The sequence below is a fragment of the Haliotis asinina genome, chromosome 4 (assembly GCF_037392515.1).
Source record: "Haliotis asinina isolate JCU_RB_2024 chromosome 4, JCU_Hal_asi_v2, whole genome shotgun sequence".
NCBI lineage: Eukaryota > Metazoa > Mollusca > Gastropoda > Lepetellida > Haliotidae > Haliotis > Haliotis asinina.
The window spans coordinates 51,124,566-51,141,518 of NC_090283.1; positions in this window are offsets into that span (position 1 = coordinate 51,124,566).

The window sequence follows — 16,953 nt, forward strand, 5'->3', positions numbered from 1 at the left end:
TTTATAAACATTAGAATCATTTTAATCTTACATTCAAACTCAAATTATTCACGCTGGTATGTTATCGTTTAATTTCGATAATTTAAGATACCGTTTCTTTCTTACCATTTTCATTCTTTTCCTTTCTGAAATCACATTCAAAATTTGGTTCCATTTAAATCCTGTAACGACAAGTAATGTCTCACTGTGGTTATAACCTGAATTTGGCTTTCCAAATTTGAAAACGTTTCCTTTATTTATAGTTATGTATTTGTTTTATCCGGAATCCGAATCTATGTGGCTGGGATTTGAAGCCAAATTGTTTTAATAAGCTGAAGTCGGATTGGCTGAAGATCCAGTACAGCCTCTACTTTGACTGGGTCTACAAGGGACGATCAGCTTTCAACTGACGAAACCTCATATGGATATGTCGTGTGATCATATTGCATTAAAAGATCGTACTTGAGTGAAAACTCTGATTTAAAACTTCTATTTAACCAAATACCTTCGGCTGATCTCCAAAATAAGTTTGCACTACAAGTCGCCCACTCACTTAAATAATCTTATCAACTAACAGCAGCTATGTCAACGAAATGTAATTGTAAACCAAAAGTTACTGTGTATTTTAATCTGACTGGTTGAAGAACATGACTGAATGGTTTTGGATTTCCCGAAACGGCCGGCTGATGAAACTTCACTACTGTACCCAAAATCGATGTCAATGAGTGCAGACAGAAAAATCTATGAGGACGTTTTTGTTTACTTTTATGTTTACAATATCCTTTCATATCATGTGCTGCATACACTCCACAAAACCCGGAAACTGGCCAACACATGATGCTTATCTCCTGATTTGTAGCCATGATATGATGTCATTACTGATTTAATAAACATCTTCAGAGAAGATGGAGAGTATGAGTGTAGGTTTAGACCGCTTTTATCAATATACCAGCAAGCTTACGGCGGGGGACACCAGAAATGGGCTCCACACATTGTATCCATGTTAGGAATCGAACCCGGGACTTCTACTGACGAACGAACAGCTTACTCACAAGGTTACCCCACCGCCCCTGTGGAGATAGAAATTCAAAACGGATCTAATATGTTTGTGTTATGTATACATCATATATATATTTATATTTATATATTTATCTGAAGGTAGAAGTATAACATTAAAACCAAGGCGATGAATCTGTTAAACGCATCTTTTGATACCTATACCTATAATTATATGTAAATGTTAAAATAACCTTTCATTGACAGAGAAAAATAATTACTGAATTTTTACTTATTTAACTGTAAAAACCGCTAAGGATCTTTTTGACACAGGTGGTTCTCTAATTATTAAAGGAAAGGAAGCTGGTTTCATTGTTGAATTTGGAGTAATCTGTTTTGAAAATAGATGCATTTTAAAGCACTGTAAAATTATAGTCCTTCTGATAGGATACGCAAGTCCAAAAACATTCGGTGTAAATGTACATAGTCTACTGGGTTTTTAATCGTAGTATCCTTGTTATTTTAATTTTGGCTAGCATTTCGTACACTCGCTAGTGGCTGAAGGGATGGTGTAAATCCAACTAGGGTCCATGCAGGTAACAAAGGTACTGCAAGTCCTCATGGATCATAGTATAGTGATCTACCTTCAGTTGTTGGCAGGTATAATGGCGTCTCATTTTATGACGAATATATTGTCCCTACCCATTATCATTAGTTAGTGAAGTCATTGGTCATTGAAATCATACGGAAATGAAGTCACTGGTCATTGGTCATCTTGGGAGACATTTCTCAGTGTTGATACATGGGCGTATCAGACAATTTGTGGCAATGTAAAGGGAAAGTATTGGTGTGTTTAGGTCAAGCAATAATGTTGAAATAAACAGCCAGCCATTCATCATTCTCTCACACCTTCTGAGAAAGCTACGTTATTCAAGGTATCACATGGAGAAAAAATTGCGAAAAAGACTTGAGTATTGAGGGGCACAGTGGTCTCGGGCGCGACTGTGTTTAGTTGCGTTGGACACGTTAGAAAACTGCTGCCGTGTGTTCGAATCCTGATTTGTACCCGTTGTGAATTTAGGTTATAATTTAATTTAAATGTGATAATAACCGTCTTTCACCAACAGTGACAAAGGCAAATTAATTTAGTCTTTCGGACTGTCTGAATTGACTCTGATGAAACTATTTTCGAAAACCCATTGATCATAGGCTTGCCGTGAATGAATCTTGCAATGCATTTCGTTTTATGTGTTGACATATGGGCGAATCAGAGTGAAAATGTATGGCCATATAATGGAAAAAGTATTGGTGTGTTTAGGTCAAGCAATAACAGCCATTCATCATTCTTTGACTCTGTGAGGTAACGATACTATGCAGGGTATTACATGGAGACAGGTTTGTCAAAGGTGGCTGGAGTATTGAGACGCTCCAGCAGCCCAGTGTCTCAGACGCGGCCAGTTGCTGTGTATTGTTCCTTCTCTGGGCAAGTCACAAATCTGCAGTCGTGGGTTGTAATCCATGCTTGTAGCCATTTAGTATTTTTATATTTATTTAGGATTTTAGTTGTGTAAGCACCATAACCGAGCTCTTTCACAAAAAAAATAAAAGTATAAATCTTGCATCCCTGCATCTCACAGAAAACTGAAACAACCTATTCGCTCACAAACTCACAAACTTCGACCTGTCACTCGCACACTTTCGTCAGCAGACACACGGTGATATTCATGGAGCGTCAAAAGCAGCGTTAAACGGACCACACCCATCGCTCTGTAACCAATTCACACAAATTTTGACCTGTCACTCATTCCCTCACTCAATTCACAATCATTATTGACCTGGGTGACAGTCAATCAGACGCGCAGCCTCATAATGGCACAAGTACGCGGGCAAGATTTATGAACCTCTGTAAGTATACACACAGGTTTTCATAACGCTAATCAGTCAATACGGACCGGCCCTAATGGGCGTACGGAGTACGGAAGTGCTAGAAAATCAGTCCATTTTCCACATTAATATCGCTCAAAGGATTTTCCACTGAACTCCTCGTGTTCGTGAAAAGGCTTTTAAACCTGGATGTGTGTAAGCGTTTGATGTGGGAAAAATGCTGTTTGGGATTAGTGTGCAGTATTTCATGAAGACGGGAGTCTTGATAATGAGATCCCAAGGGAATGTCTGGGTGTCTCCATATGGCAAATCTAGAAGCATGTGGAGGTTTATGGAAAGTAATCAGACAGTAGCGGTTAAAGGTTAAAAGCAAGCAGACAGTTGTTTTTTTAAGTAAGTGTGTGTTTCATTTAAACATGAGGAAAGGTGTCACTGGATGACATGAATGACCCCCACACACCATCTCAGACTCATTTCCCATCCCCAACCCCAAATGACACATGCGTTGAAATGAAAGCAAAATGAACACTGCTCATTTGATTAAATATTGCAATAAATTAAACGAAGGTAGCAATGCTCGGTTTGTTTACAAAATGTCTCCATGTGGTTGTAGCATTTCTGGGCGCTACATATAACGAGAAACAACCCTACATATAATATGAATATTTCAAAGGAATTTTCTTAGTTGTGGCTTGAATTTGTCCAACTCTGTTACACATCTCTGTGCATCTCAACAGCGTCCCTTATACGCAGTATGTCTCACCAGTGTGTCTTATATACAGTATATCCGTTATACACAGTCCACTTCACCAGTGTCCGTTATACACAGTATATCTCATAGTGTCCGTTATACACAGTCCACTTCACCAGTGTCCGTTATATACAAGGCTCCTCAAAGTGTCCGTTACACACAGTGAATGTCACAGTGTTCGTTGTACACAGTGATTCTCACGGTATCCGTTACACACAATGCTCCTCACAGTGCCCGTTATATATAGTGCATCTCACCATTGTCCATTATATACAGTGCATCTCACAGTGTTCGTTATACAGAGTCCACTTCACAGTGTCCATTATACACAATGTACCTTACAGTGTAATTTATACACAATGCATCTCAATAGTATCCGTTATACACAGCACAGTGCACTTCTTCAGTGTCCGTTGTACACAGTACATCTCACAGTGTCCGTTATACACAATGCCCCTACTGTGTCCGTTATATACAGTGCATCTCACAATGTCCGTTATACACAGTGCACCTCACCAGTGTCCATTATGCACAGTGCATCTCACCAGTGTCCGTCATACACAATGAACCTCACAGTGTCCATTATACACCGTGCATCGCACAGTGACCGTTACACACCGTGCACCTCACAGTGTCCATTGCACCCAATGCCCATCACAGTGCCCCAGTGTTCGTTATGCACAATGCATATCACCAGTGTCCGTTGTACACAATGTCCCTCACAGTGCCTGTTATACACAATGTACCTCACATTGTCCGTTACACACAGTGCACCTCATGACCTGTGCCCCTTGTACACAGTACATCTCACCAATATCCGTTATATACAGTACATAACACAAGCATCCTTTATACACAGTGCACCTGAAGGCGTCCTCTTATACAACACAATTATCAGTGTCCACTATGTTAAGTGTAACAAACCATTGTCCATGGTACTGTAAGCTACACTCCTAAGTATTGTAGAATGTTAGAGTTAATCAACTACACGAAGTACATTTGCCCACTGCTGCTGGACATGTTTCACCTATCCAGTGTTGACATTCTATTGGTACTATAAGCCGTGTTGACCTATCACCCACCAGTGTGAGCTTCCAAATTTTGCCCGCCAGTCGGTCAAGCTGTGCCAGAATGATTTCTTTAGTAAGCTTCTAATGTGATGGCAACTTTGTCAGGGCACAATCGTGCATGATTTAAAAGTGCATTTTAATCTAACAAGTCAGAGTGGTATATTTACAAAGTGATAATTCATAAACCAGTCGGGCCAGTGACTGGAGATTTACTGGCCCGACTGGATTTTTCGTAGCCACGGGCTAGCAGGCCAGTGGCCGTGTCGACTCTTGCTCGAAAACCAAGCACTACCGGAGTACAAATAACCAGTGTTCACATAGCAGAGTTAAACTGACCAGTGTCTATTATTTAGAATGCATCTTACAAGTCTAGGCTACAAAGAATACTTTCACCTGCTGGCTGACTTCTTGTCAACCATTAGCAAATATACCCAGGGAAATCTTTCAATCTTCTTGGACCTACTGTGCCTTTGAATGCCAATATCAATATCGTGGAATTACTGAGGTGATTTTCATTTCCGTCACGGCAGCAATATTGAAGATACTTCTTTGAAGGTCCCACTGATTAGTAGCTGATTGCTTTTTTGCATATATGAATCCATCAATATTTGCTACAATGTCGCAAGTAACGATTACTCAGGTGAACCAAACAACCTCGAAGCTCTACTTCCTGTAATGCATGCTGGGAGTGCCGGAGCAGACGATTGTTTTGGGAGTATCTTCAGGACTCAATGTGTTTCTCACACTTCTTAGAACCACATCATAGATATACTTACCCATGCTGCTGAAATAATCGGACATGCATTCTGTTGGTCCGGTTTATATATATTGTAAAGTAAAATATATACCAAGGTTTGTCCAGCCGTATTTATATCGTGTGTCTCCCCTATTGTCGACACACTGGTGTGTAACGAAGAATTATGCCCAATCTGAAATCAATACTTTCACTACATGGTGATGTTCAGATGATAAAGACTGGCTGTTTGCTTCAAACTTCAGACAGAAATCACATTTACGTTGGAAGATTACATAGATGTTTTTTCATTACATAGACCTTACCATTAGGAGTGTGAGTAAACGAGAGAGTGAGTTTAGTTTTTACGCCGATTTTCGCAATATTCATGCATATGTCATGGCGGGCACCAGAAGTGGGCTTCACGCACTGTATCCATGCGGGAAATCGGACCAGGGCCTTCAGCATGACGAGTGAACGCTTTAACCAATAAGGCTACCCTACCGACCCCACCAATGGATAGAGTAGGAAATACTGAAAAATACTGTATTTTCTTGTCACCTGTATCAGTGTCATTCTGCAATAAGAATGTCAAATACCTATTTACACAGAAGGATTGGCACTTCCAGCAAGGTGTCTTTCCTTTATGAATATAGAAATCATGAAGAAACGAACATGAGGAAACTATTAATCTTTCCAAATATGAACAGATGAATATTAAGTTGGTGTTTTACGCGACGACATACACTGATTTCGGCCGGCAGAACGTGGTAACCTGGCCTCAATATAGATGGTATCCATATTCGTGGTTAAGACAATAGTCCGTTGACCTCAAAAGCGGACCGATTAATCGCAGTCTAGCTGAAAACTAATAATCAAACGCTGACCATAATCAAAACATCTCACCAAGTCTGTGAGTTTTAATTTTTACGCAGAGTTTTTGCCCTAAATGTACAATACAATTGTGAGCCATAACAGTGTCATCGTTTCCTTGGTCAAATGGTCGATGTTTACAGCTGTGCTGAAATGTAGACATTTAAAGATGGATATAAGCAACAATGTGTCACGTCATACTTAACTGAATAATGGCGTGTGATAGCCTTACCATATGAATCACAATTGAACGACCCGTGAAGATCCCAGGGTGGAGTAGGTCTTCAGCAACCCATGCTTGTCATGAAAGGCCACTCTGCTTGTCGTAAGAGGCGACTAACGGGATCGGGTGGTCAGACTCGCTGACTTGGTTGACACATGTCATCGGTTCCCATTTGTGCAGACCGATGCTCATGTTGATCACTGGATTGTCTGGTCCAGACTTGTTTATTTACAGACGGTCGCCATATAGCTGGAATATTGTTAATTGTAATACACATGTAAACTCATTCAGTCACAATTTGATAACCATGTATTATTTGTATCATCTTTAGCAACCCCCATCCAACAACCATGGGAGTATGCTTTCTTTGTTCGGTTAGTTCATGCTGACAGGATGAACGAGTTCTGTCAGTCAAAAAGCATTTTCAAGAAGTTAGTATTTCCTAACTTGTTTCTGAAACATACTTTTGAAAAATAAAATACTTTTGAAAAAAATAAGCACTTGGAAATTGGATGTACGTAAATGATGTCCGAGTTGTATCTGAAAACGCTACTTTGGTCAATCACCTTGTGATTCTGATTTACTCCAGTGTCCTGTCGGTGGCAACGGGTGAAAGCATTTTGAAATCAATTTTCGTCACTCATTTACCGAAGGCGCCATTATGTGTCGATTTAATCCCAAATGGAACTGTCATATGATAATTACCATTTTATCAAATACATCACCATCGAATGGTCATTTCCAATATTGGTTATATACCCATGTAAACTTAGGATAGCAATACAATTCCGTATTGCACACCAGATTCCGCATTGAACCCCTTCCCGTTCTACTTTCTCCAAAGCTTTATGGAAACGTGTTTTGTTTGACAGATCGATTTAAACGTCAAACAGTTTGTTCTTTCCTTATGCAAGTTTGCGTGTATTAAAGTATGAATGAATTTCACCGGAATGGTGTCATTATGTGGTTGAAAGTTGTGAAAGTGGGACTTAATTCATGACGTCATGCAGGGGAATGTATGAACTGTCAGTTGCGTGATCCGCCCAGGCGCGGAGTGATGCTAGTGTCAAATTAATCTGAATGCGAAAGTATCGAGAGGCGTGAAAATGTGTATCGCTAGACTGTGATGTGATTTACATATTAATGCAGTAGGGTATATAATAAATATAGATCGCCATGCTAGTGCATTTCGATGTCTTGTATTGAACTCGTTGTTTCTCTGGTCCTACGACATCTTCCCGGTCAATCAAAACATCCAAATGCACTAGTATGATGTCATATTATGCACCAGTTGCATTTATCATGAAACAAACTTAATATACAGTTACCTATTGCTAGCGTTTGTTGTTCACTAGTTGTTTCTCAACCCTATTTCTTCATATCAATGTTTCTTTCAGTATGACGTATAACATGACAATACAAGAAGAGACGTATTGGCCAGGTATATTTCTAATTGTATCCGTTGTTTTGCACAATTAAGACTGGAGATACGAGTGATGTCTGGCGGATGGGTTTTAATTTGACAGGAGACATGAACATGATATAATTATGATAGATATGTTTTGCTGCTGCACATTTGTCAACGTTAATGGGGCTAAATAAGGAACGTGCGACGCACTAGTCGTGTTAAGAACTGTGTGACTAGTGAATGATTATATCATTACAGCGTCATGTCTGTCAGATGGAATTTGTCATAGTTACAATATCAAGCCAGTTTGACAGGCAGTTATGTCCCTGCGCTTGTGTATGTGATGCGCTATTGCAATACTGTAGATTTCTTACCTCCATCAATCACACAATGTATATGCCAGACACATGGTCTATGAATTAGCCCAATTTTTTGCAAGTTTCATTTCCATTTTGAACACGTAGTTCCAGCGAACATACACCGCGGGAAATCACTGTCCATGCCACAACGAAGGACACGGAACGTGATGTAGGCTTTTCCAGGTTTAATTAATGGCAATGTTATAAACTAAGCACCAATCCGGACCATAATCGCCATAGTCATTTATTTGATCACGCGTCGATCCGAAAGTCACGTGAGGCGTACCACAAACGCCCTTTGAGCGCCTTCTTCAACCAATCAGTTTTAAGATTTCTGAACGACATTCATATGACCATACATGAGGTCGGTCGGGGAAGTCCGGTGGTTAAAGTGTTCGCTCGTCACGCCGTAGACCTGGGTTCGATTCCTGACATGGGCACAGTATGTAAAGTCCATTACTGGTGTTCCCCGTCGTCATATTGCTGGAATATTGCTAAACGCGGCGTAAAACTAAACTCACTCACCATGGATCATGTCAGACTATGAATCTTTTATAAGACCCTTCATTAAGCTCAGAAACCTATTGGTAACAGCGTGACCTTCACTATGAACAATCGGAAGGGCCGTTTATATAGTGAATAGCAGAAGAAACGCAAATTTCTTCTATTTGTAAATTTGACAAAACAAATCAAAACAAAAAGAAAAACAAACAAACAAAAAACAACAAAAAACACCAACAACACAAACATAAACAAAATAGGGTAAGTTGCGTTTCTTTTGCTGTTCAACATAATTGTGCTCGTTTACAGAGTACAGAACATCGACGATGAGGCGATGAGAAACTCAAATTCTTGTATCAGAATAAATATACCTTGCAAAAAATAAGACGAAAGTAGGAAAATTGGAAATTTTTTACGGAATTTTGTTAATATTCACCGAAAATGAATACCACTTTTGTAATTTCCATGTTTGCACGATTGTGACAGCGTATGACAATGGCGACATGTTTGCTTCAGTCACGTTTGCTCGTTTCTGTACATTTGTAGCCCAGTTAGTTTCATGGGGCGAATAGTTTCATGGGGCGAAGTGTCAGGTGCGTACTCTCATGAAACTATACTAGATACTGAGAACAGGTGACATTAACCTTGACATTCACCGCATGCGTAATGTGCGTCATGACGTACCTCTGTGAGTGAGTGAGTGAGTGAGTTTAGTTTTACGTCGCACTTAGCAATATTCCAGCTATATGGCGACGGTCTGTAAATAATCGAGTCTGGACCAGACAATCCAGTGATCAACAACATGAGCATCGATCTGCGCAATGGGGAACCGATGACATGTGTCAACCAAGTCAGCTAGTCTGACCACCCGATCCCGTTAGTCGCCTCTTACGACAAGCATAGTCACCTTTTATGGCAAGCATGGGTTGCTGAAGGCCTATTCTACCCCGGGACCTTCACGGGTACGTACCTCTGTCATTGAAAATATACTGGCTATAGGTGATCAATATAGTATGATCTGAAAACCACTTTTACATTTATTTTTATTTCTTTGACTTGAGATTGGTCATAGCTGGACTAGTGCTAAGCGTTAGAGGCGATAAACAAACATCGACGAGGCCCAAATGGATGCAAAGTCATAATCATAAAGCTCACACAAAATAAAAATCTCAAGCTATCCGTATCAGCTGTATCTGTTGAAAGAGACGATGTCAGAATCAAGTGAAAGTGTTTATCCTGAGACCTGTCGGTTTTGTACCCATATTTTATTAATACAACCAACGTCATTTTATTTTCAAATAAAAAACTCATCCCCCCAAAACACCCAAAAAACAAACCAAAACAAAACAAAAAGAAAAAAAGAAACAGCAAAAAACAAAAAACAACAACAAAACAAAACAAAAACAAAAACAAAAAGTAGAAAATAAAGAAACGCAGTCTGTTGGAGGACACCCGAACTTACAAAATTGTTGCTCAAATCAATATCCCATGAAAGATGTCCAAGTTTCAGTTATAAAGAAACACTCAATCTATTCGTCATTTCCGAGCGGCGAACGTCAGAGCATTTCGTTGGATCGATTGCGATTGCGATTCCCGAGTGTAAAATTTTTTGACGTTACAAATACAGTCTGTCATGTCAGAGTTGTATCTGAAAACACTTCTTTGGCAATCACCTTGTGATTCTGATTTACTCCAGTGTCCTGTCGGTGGCAACGGGTGAAAACATTTGAAATCAAATTTCGTCCCTCATTTACCGAAGACGCCATTATGTGTCGATTTAATCCCAAATGGAACTGCCCCTGAAAAATTATAACCATTTACGACTCTCTTAGTTTATTATCACATACCCAGCTTGTGTAAAAGCAGGACGTTGACCATAGGAAGAGTCGATGGCGACAAAGTAGCTGGATGTGAAAACTGATGGAAGCGCTTGCGTCAGCCATCCAGTACCCTTGTCTTTTCATAAGATCAAAATATGAATATAACATGAATGTTTTGACAACGTTGGGCAGCTGATGACTTAAACGTATTGCTTTGAATCAATATTTTATGCAAAGATGACCAAATTGCATTTCTAAGGAGAATTATTAACAAGGCTTGCTGTTTATTACTTCTGACGACCTCGATCAACTGATAGCTATATTTCACGCTTGTGATAAAACTTCAGATCACTAATACAGCATGTCATGTGTGATGTATGTTATCCGACACTGCCTTGACAATCATCTGGAGATTCCCAGCGTTGTCTGACTCAGTTCTGGCGCAGGTGATGGCAAACGAAAGATGATGGTTACAACAGTTTTCATCTCTTTTCCGTAGAACACAATTATGTATCGCTTTAAACACAAATGGAATTGTTCCCGAAAGAAAAAATAACAACCATAAACGGATCCCTTAGTTCCTTATGACATAACTAGTTTTGTAAAAACTGCTATAGAAGGTGTCATGGCAGTTATATTTAACATGTATAGACAGTTGACACGTGGCCGTATATTGTCCCATTTGACCACCATAAGGAATAGAGAGGGAGATAGGATCATTCCTATTTCGTCTGATGGTGTTCATGAGTGAGTGAGTGAGTGAGTTTAGTTTCACTCCGCACTCAGCAATACTCCAGCTATATGGCGGCGGTCTGTAAATAACCGAGCCTGGAGCAGACAACCCAGTGATCAACAACATAAGCATCTATCTGCGCAATTGGGAACCGATGACATGTGTCAACCAAGTCAGCGAGCCTGACCACTCAATCCCACTAGTCGCCTCTTACGACAAGCACAGTCGCCTTTTATGCCATCATGGGTTGCTGAAGGCATGTTCTACCCCGGGACCTTCACGGGTCGGTGGTTTTTATGAGTGGGTCATCCAGTTGTTTCCTCACCCATAATGTTATTGTTATTCTTGGACAGCCTTAGTCTAGTTGCTTTCCTCTTAGCTTTCAATAAATCTTTTCAATAATAATTGGTTGGCCATCAAAACTGCACCCGACAGGGTTGTCATCTCATGAGACGCCCAACACACCTGATATTACCTGGCTTAACATCACTCTGTTGGTATAACATACTGATTTCACTCAATGTATGTATTCGCTTCAAAGTTATTAGTATTTATGATATTATGTGTCGTGCAGTATATGTTGAGTGGCCCCGAACTCCCTGGGACTCTCCGTGTTACCAGTGCATGCTACCAAGGTAAAGGACAGTACCAAGCAAAGACCAAGACCTCCAATCAGAGCACAATGTTCATGTAAAAACATCGCGAAGCGACCAGTGAAATCCTGAGTTCAAGTTTTTGCTCAAACCCGTTCCGAACGTGTCTTCACGTTATCTGTTAGCACGTCGTTCAGCGTCCGTGTTCAAATGGTTATCTGCAAAATATATACCCTCTTTCTGACATAACAGATCTAGCTGTGGACGCGTGGTGCCCTACGGAGGTCACTATACTATGTATTTGTGGAACGAGCACTATCACCGGGAACACCATCAAATATGATACTCCTTATAATATTTGTAAATATGCTTAATATAAACATCTGCCTGTGGGTAACACAGAAAAGCAATAATGTCGATGGTGTTTGTACAGATGGTTGCAGTATATGTCTTAATGACCTGGCAATGCTGGAACAAGAAATCCATGTACTCACGCATCTTGACCTTGGAGAGGAGGGCGTTCCCTGTCGATACGGCCACGGTGCAGCCACTATAACAGGTTAACTTATGGCAATGCCCACAATTTCACGCAGTCTCACTCACTCAGCAAGCACAATCACTAAGTTGATAATTGCAAAAAAAAGCTTTCAATCTGGTAGCGCAGACTCGCTGGAGTGTGTTCAGCTAGTGAGTGACAAGCATAGCCGATTTGAGACAAATGACTATGTTTTATTCAGTGAGGGTAATGCGATACATATTTCCCCAAGAGATGGTGTGGTGTTATACGGCGGGAGTCGATTGGAGCGAGCTCGGCCAAAGTGTTGCCTTTTCTGTCCTTACCCGTGGAGAAATATCGCTGTAGACAAGTTCGACGCCATAACGGCACGGTAACTGTGTTCTAGAGACTTAATGTCGAGCGTGTAACTGATGACACAGGTCTATATTCAGTGGCCGAAGAATGTGTCTGCAGTGTATCAAGAACGCATTAGGTATTTGAAGCTCGATTCACGATGAGCTGGTGGTTAGCTCTGATAAGAGTGCCCTCCCTTGACACATACGATGGTAACGTTGTGGCGATGGCGACAGTTGCCATATAAATTCAACAGGGATATACACCTAGCGAGCAATGGATGAATATGAAATCCGATGCAGAAATGCGATGATCAGAAATCCCATCTTCCGCTTCTACTGGTACCATTTTTATGAGGTTCAGATTGTAGCGATTCGGCTACAATGGCAGACGACAGTTATTTCAAGCGACTGAAGAGATGGACACGAGTATCTTTTATGAAATACGTACGCAAACAGATGGATAAGTAAAACATAAATATTCCTGATCAATCAGGATTCACATGTCAGCGTTTGATCCACGTCTAGATTTATCGTCTGTCTGCAGTGGCGGTTGTCGTGTTCCGAGGGCAGTGAGAACTATTGTAGGTCGATGGATGGTTACATGTCCTGGGCGACGATTATAAATTGTTGTTGTTGCATGTCGAATCATATTGCGAGACAGAAGTCATGTCGGTTAAGTTATTTGGAATTTTTGCATTGATTGGAAATAAGCCACTGCTTGTTAGCCGGACATAGGAGGGACAGTCCACAAAGCGTCCAGGTATATCCGTCCTCCTAGTTATTCGACCAAATGAGTGTAATTTGAGACCCAGTTGTGGTGAAATAAAATTAAGACTTCAGACATGAACATGCTTGTTACGACTAATGTGTGTCTAGACCATTTTTCACATGTCATGCTTGTCGTGGGAGGCTTGTCGTGAGAGGCGACTAACGGGATCGGGTGGTCAGGTTCGCTGACTTGGTTGACACATGTAATCGGTTCCCAGTTGTGCAGATCGGATCGACACTCATGCTGTTGATCACTGGAGTGTCTGGTCCAGACTCGATTATTTAGCTGGAATATTGTTGAGTGAGACGTAAAACTGAACTCACTCACTTACTCACATGTTATTATAAAGTTTGAATTCATGTTAATAGCGAATCACGAATATTTCTGACTTAACCCAAGTTTTTCTTACGTCCATAGCTGAGTGCTGTCAAGGCTGGCCCCCTCTCCTGGTGTTTCTGTTATCTGATTGCGGAGCATATTGTTTAATGCAGGTGTCATAATTCGTTTATGGCCACACACTTGTGGTTTATTTGGTCAACCATTTGTTGTCATTCTGTTTATAATCTCCTGATGTCATTCACAGCCTATGGTGGCCACATATGTCCCCACGTGATTGCTGGATCTGACGGAATACTATAGGAGAAACTGTCTTTCTTCATACAAGATAGTGGTCTTGTTGCTGTGCCGGTTAATATGTTGTCTCTCGGAACAGTGAAGAGAAGAAAAGGACGAGTAAACATGGCCTCGGTCCATCATGAGGACATAACTCCATGGACATAACTCCATGGACATAACTCCCATAACAAGACAGACCTGTTTCAGGTTTTCCAAGATAGTACTAATGCTCCCCAGCTTAGGTCTTCCGGGGTATCCCTGGTGCCCATCAACTTTGTCGTTCCAGTATAGTACCGATGCCCTAAACCTTGATGTTCAGGGCTATTACTGATACCCCTCAACCAAGTCTTCTGGGATACTACTGATGCCCCTCAACTTTGGTGTTCCAGTACAGTACTGATGCTCCTAAAGAGATGTTCCAGTATAGTACTGATACCCCTCAACCTTGGTGTTCAAGGATAGTACTGATAACCCTCAACCTAGCTAGGTCATCCAGGATACTATTGGCGCCCCTCAACGTAGATCTTCCAGTACGGTATTGATGCCCCTCAACGCAGGTCTTCCAGGATAGTACTAATAGCTGTCAACTTAGTTGTTCCAGGATAGTACTGATGTCCCTCAGCCTAGGTCTTCCAGGATAGTACTGCAATGCATCAAACTAGGTCTTTCAGGATAGTGCTGTAACCCCTCAAACTAGGCCTTCGAGGATAGCATTTATAACCCTGCAACCAATTTGTTCTACGTTAGTATTGATACACTGCAATCAAGGTTGGTCCTTAATGAACACTGAATAGACGGGGTGTTTACACTCCTTGAATTTACTGATTTCATGCCGATTTCCCCGACGGTGTAAACTATCGGTTATAATCTCAACTGGTTTGTCTGGTACAGACCCGTTTATGTGTAGGCAGCTTCCATAGAGTTGGTACGGTACCTGGTATAGATCTATTTTCATTATCATTAACTTCAGTCTAAAACTCTGTCGAAATTGACCTGATTTGGGTCAAACAAATTTCGTATACTGAGTGGCTCATGAGATCATAACCCTCCTGTGTATATGCTTCTTACAGATAAGGTGCATTGAGCGCCACGAGCGATGCACGGGGCCTAAGATTAATACCGTTATGGTGGAGGAAAACAAAGAGATAACTCACATTGGCTTGTCCTGTCCACCAAATGGAATCATCAAGGGAGATGGGAGAGGTGTTGGGGGGTGGGGTAGAATGACAGAGTGACCCACATTCTCTGATCCCACTCCCTACCTACTAACTATGACGATCTGATGGAACATTATTCCGTCATCTCTCAGTTGTCTTCAGATGTTTAATCTGTCAGATACTCCTAGTTTCCTAAGTGAAATAGTTTCATCAAACATTACCATTTCACCAAAGCCACGTTGTGATGTAATGCTGCCCTTAGTTTTGAAACATCACTAATGTTCCAACTGCGATCTAAGACGTTCAAGCCTTCGTTGCATGTTTCCCTCTAATGCAAATAGAATTGTCAAAACTAGCGGTAATTTGTATCAGCGTAGGTGGGTTTAATTACGGACTCTGGGAAAGAATGACTACCGACAAAGTATGCTTTTGATAACTAGGCGTTCCTCCTGATTAACTGACAGAGAGTTTGATGTCATCAACATCTGCAACAACGAACGACGTCACCCACGCTAGCATCTGTTTTAGAGAAGCTATTGTATCTCCTGCCATGCAGTCCGACAACGTAGACAGTGATAACAAAGTTCATTTGAAATAACGCTTCGTATCTATTTTCAACACGTATAGAAATAAGCGTGCGTGATTGAGTTCTGTCATCCCGACCACCAAAGGCGCACACCTTGGCTTTCTATAAACAGCCGCTAATGTACTTCCTTACTGTCACTTTGAAATGTTTAATAGACATCCTTAATGTTAAACTTAAATACAAACTGTGATTACTATTGAAAACCAGATTTTAAAATACATTTGCGACCATCATGCCATGCTGGGATTGTAATATCAAATATTTTGGGACAGTTGCGAAAAAGAAACCTCGAACTGATGAGCCCGAAGAGAGGTTCTTTCATGCTGCCTGCCCACCTCAACAGCGTGAAAGTTTGATCTCCGAGGGAAAAAGGGAAAAAAATATAAAGTTATTGTAAAGCACCCTTCCTCCAAGTTACATCAAGGTTAGAGAGATATTCCACTACTGAGTAACCTTGTGTCTTTCACTTCAGTGGTTACATGATCATGAAATGAGAGAGTTGTCAGCGTGGTTTTTGAGTTCAGTGACAGTTCCATTTGTGAGTAAATCGACACATAATTACCTTTTTTGTTGGGTAATGGAAGGAAACTGTTTCGAAATGCTTTTAACCATCATCTCTCATCAAATTGCCTTCGACAGGGGTCTTGAAAAAGTAAGAATCACAAGATGATTGTCAAGGCGGTATTTGACGATACAACACTGAAATGACAGACTGCGTTAGAGATAGCAAACACAAACAAAACCTCGATATTGCGCGACCAGTTCAACCGACGCTGGCCGTCAGAAGGAATAACCCTTAAGTTCACATTTTGATAATTACGCATAATTTGATTTTTTCTTTAAAAATGAGATTTTTGACATCATTAAAAAGTATTGATTCCAAGCAACAATTCTAAGGTACCTGTGAGCCTGCAAGTGCGGTAAAAAGTTGTCGAAATTTGTCATGTTTTGGAATTGACGGTGTTTGTAATGTTTATTTAGACACCGCCAAAATGCGAGTTGTAATAGACGCTTCCATTTTGATCGACTGATTTGACTCTCAGAATAACAG